The sequence below is a fragment of the Arachis stenosperma genome, chromosome 1 (genome assembly GCF_014773155.1).
Source record: "Arachis stenosperma cultivar V10309 chromosome 1, arast.V10309.gnm1.PFL2, whole genome shotgun sequence".
In the NCBI taxonomy this organism is placed as follows: domain Eukaryota; kingdom Viridiplantae; phylum Streptophyta; class Magnoliopsida; order Fabales; family Fabaceae; genus Arachis; species Arachis stenosperma.
The window spans coordinates 95,516,471-95,520,423 of record NC_080377.1 but is presented as its reverse complement, the minus strand read 5'-3'; the positions used below and the strand labels follow the sequence as shown (position 1 = coordinate 95,520,423).

Here is a 3,953-nt window from a genome sequence, read left to right as displayed (position 1 = left end):
CCATCCCTGCACCAAATAGGCATGTAAAATGCCTTTGCACACCATTCTGGCGTTTAAACGCCCATTGGTGCACGTTCTGGGCGTTCAACACCCACATGTAACATGTTTCTGGCGTTGAACGCCAGTTTCATGCTTGTTACTGGCGTTCAGTGCCAGCTTTTCCTCTTAGGCACATTCCTGGCGTTCAGCGCCAGCTTTTCCTCTTAGGCACATTCCTGGCGTTCAGCGCCAGAATGTTACTTGTTTCTGGCATTCAGCGCCAGGATGATGCTCTGTTCTGGCGTTGAACGCCAGCCAGATGCTTCTTACTGGCGTTGAACGCCAGCCTGTGCTTCCTCCAGGGTGTGATTTTTCTTCTGCTGTTTTTGATTCTGTTTTTAATTTTTTTTATATTTTTTTCGTGACTCCTCATGATCATGTACCTAATAAAACACAAAATAACAATAAAATAAAATAAAATAAAAATTAGATAAATAAAATTGGGTTGCCTCCAACAAGCGCTTCTTTAATGTCAATAGCTTGACAGTGGCTCTCATGGAGCCACAAAGGTGATCAGGTCAATGTTGTATAGTCCCAACACAAACTTAGAGTTTGGATATGGGATCTTAACACCAAACTTAGAGTTTGGTTGTGGCCTCCCAACACCAAACTTAGAGTTTGACTGTGGGGGCTCTTCCTGACTCTGAACTGAGAGAAGCTCTTCATGCTTACTCTCTTTGTCACAGAGGGATGGCCATGTGCCTTAAACACAAGGTAGTCCCCATTCAATTGAAGGACTAATTCACCTCTGTTGACATCTATCACAGCTCTGCTGTGGCTAGGAAAGGTCTTCCAAGGATGATGCAATCATCCTTCCTTCCTAGTGTCTAAGATTATGAAATCAGCAGGGATGTAAAGCCTTCAACCTTTACTAACATGTCCTACTATTCCATAAGCTTGTCTCAATGACTTGTCTGCCAATTGTAATGAGAACAAGGCAGGTTGTACCTCAATGATCCCCAGCTTCTCCATTATAGAGAGTGGCATAAGATTTATCCTGACCCCAGATCACACAGAGCTTTTGCAAAGGTCATGGTGCCTATGGTACAAGGTATTAAGAACTTGCCAGGATCTTGTTTCTTTGAGGTAAAATTTGCTGAATCCAGGTATCAGTTCACTAATGAGCAAGGGAGGTTCACTTTCTCAAGTCTCATTACCAAACAACTTGGCATTCAGCTTCATGATAGCTCCTAATATGAGCAACTTGCTCTCCAGTCACATCTTCATCCTCTTCAGAGGAAGAATAGTCTTCAGAGCTCATGAATGGCAGAAGGAGATTTAATGGAATCTCTATGGTCTCTATGTGAGCCTCAGATTCCTTTGGATCCTTAATAGGAAACTCCTTCTTGCTTGAGGGACGTCCCAGGAGGTCTTCCTCATCGGGATTTTTGTCCTCCTCCTCCCTTGTGCATTCGGCCATATTGACTAAATCAATGGCCTTGCACTCTCCTTTTGGATTCTCTTCTGTATTGCTTGGGAGAATACTGGGAGGAGTTTTAATGACTTTCTTACTCAGCTGGCCCACTTTTGCCTCCAGATTTTTGATGGAGGATCTTGTTTCACTCATGAAACTGAAAGTGGCCTTTGACAAATCAGAGACTAAATTTGCTAAATTAGAAGTGCTTTGTTCATAATTCTCTTTCTGTTGCTGAGAAGATGATGGATATGGCTTGCTATTGCTTAGCCTATTGCGTCCACCATTGTTAAAGCCTTGTTGAGGTTTTTGTTGATCCTTCCATGAGAAATTTAGATAATTTCTCCATGATGAGTTATAGGTGTTTCCATAAGGTTCACCCATGTAATTAACCTCTGCCATGGCAGGGTTCTCAGGATCATAAGGTTCTTCAGAAGCTGCCTCTCTAGTACTGTTGGATGCATGTTGCCATCCATTCAGATTTTGAGAGATCATGTTGATTTGTTGAGTCAACACTTTGTTCTGAGCCAATATGGCATTCAGAGCATCAATTTCAAGAACTCCTTTTTTCTGAGGTATCCCATTATTCACGGAATTCCTCTCAGAAGTGTACATGAATTGGTTGTTTGCAACCATATCAATGAGTTCTTGAGCCTCTTCAGGCGTTTTGTTTAGGTGAATAGATCCACTTGCAGAATGGTCCAATGACATTTTCGAAAATTCAGATAGACCATAATAGAATATATCTAATATGGTCCATTCTGAAAACATGTCAGATGGACATCTTTTGGTCAGCTGCTTGTATCTTTCCCAAGCTTCATAGAGGGATTCACCATCTTTTTGTTTGAAGGTTTGAATATCCACTCTCAGCTTGCTCAGCTTTTGAGGAGGAAAGAATTTATCCAAGAAGGCTGTGACCAGCTTTTCCCAGGAGTCCAGGCTATCCTTAGGTTGTGAATCCAACCATATTCTAGCTCTGTCTCTTACAGCAAAAGGGAAAAGCATGAGTCTGTAGACTTCAGGATCAACTCCATTCGTCTTTACAGTCTCACAGATCTGCAAGAACTCAGTTAAAAACTAATAAGGATCTTCAAATGGAAGTCCATAAAACTTGCAGTTTTGTTGCATTAAAGCAACTAGTTGAGGCTTAAGCTCAAAATTATTGGCTCCAATGGCAGGAATGGAGATGCTTCTTCCATCAAACTTGGACGTTGGCTTTGTGAATTCACCAAGCATTCTCCTTGCATTATTATTATTTTCGGCTGCCATCTCCTTCTCTTGTTCGAAAATTTCTGAAAGGTTGTTTCTGGATTGTTGTAATTTAGTTTCTCTTAGTTTCCTTTTCAGAGTCCTTTCAGGTTCAGGATCAATTTCAACAAGAGTGCCTTTTTCCCTGTTCCTGCTCATATGAAAGAAAAGAAAACAAGAAAAGAAGAGGAATCCTCTATGTCACAGTATAGAGATTCCTTTATGTTAGTAGAAAAAGAAAGGGAAGAAGAATGAAGAAAAGTGGGTTCGGATTTTTAGATGAAGAGAGGTGAAGAGAAGTGTTAGTAAATAAATAATTAGATAGAATAAGAAAAGAGAGGGAGAATTTCGAAAATAATTTTTAAAAAGAAGGGTTAGTGATTTTCGAAAATTAGAGATAAGATGTAATTAAAACATGAAACAATTAGTTAATTAAAAAGAATTTTTGAAAAAGGGGTGAGATATTTTCGAAAATTAGAGAGGGAAAAGTAGTTAGGTGGTTTTGAAAAAGATAAGAAACAAACAAAATGTTAGTTAGTTGATTGAAAAAGATTTTAAAATCAACTTTGAAAAATATAAGAAGATAAGAAGTTAGATAAGATATTTTGAAATCAAATTTTGAAAAATATAAAATTTTGAAAAGGATAAGATAAAAAGATAAGATAAAAATTTTAAGAAAAAGATATTTTTAAAAAGATTTAATTTTTAAAATGACTTAACTAACAAGAAACTACAAGATAAGATTCTAGAATTTAAAGATTGAACCTTTCTTAACAAGAAAGTAACAAACTTCAAATTTTTGAATCAATCACATTAATTGTTAGGGAGTTTTTGAAAATTTTGATATAAAGATAAGAAAAAGATTTTGAAAATATTTTGAAAAAGATTTTTGAACTTTTCGAAAAATAAAAAAAATGAAAAAGATATAATTTTTGAAAAAGATTTTGAAAAGATAAGATTTTTAAAATTGAAAATTTGACTTGACTTGTAAGAAACAACTAATTTTAAAAATTTTTGACCAAGTCAACCCAAAATTTCGAAAATTTGGAGGGAAATAAGGAAGAGATAATTTTTTGATTTTTGAAATTTTTAATGATGAAAGAGAAAAACACAAATATGACCCAAAACATGAAAATTTTGGATCAAAACACAAGATGCATGCAAGAACACTATGAATGTCAAGATGAACACCAAGAACACTTTGAAGATCATGATGAACATCAAGAACATAATTTTGAAAAATTTTTGATGC

General features: G+C 36.6%; 1 non-coding gene across 1 annotated transcript; it reads left to right on the top strand.

The window, feature by feature from the left end:
* Positions 1–2,222: 2,222 nt before the first annotated feature.
* LOC130948783 (small nucleolar RNA R71) lies at positions 2,223–2,326 on the top strand. The gene has a single exon (XR_009073265.1). It is a non-coding gene; the product is annotated as a small nucleolar RNA R71 (small nucleolar RNA).
* The last annotated feature ends 1,627 nt before the right edge of the window (positions 2,327–3,953 follow it).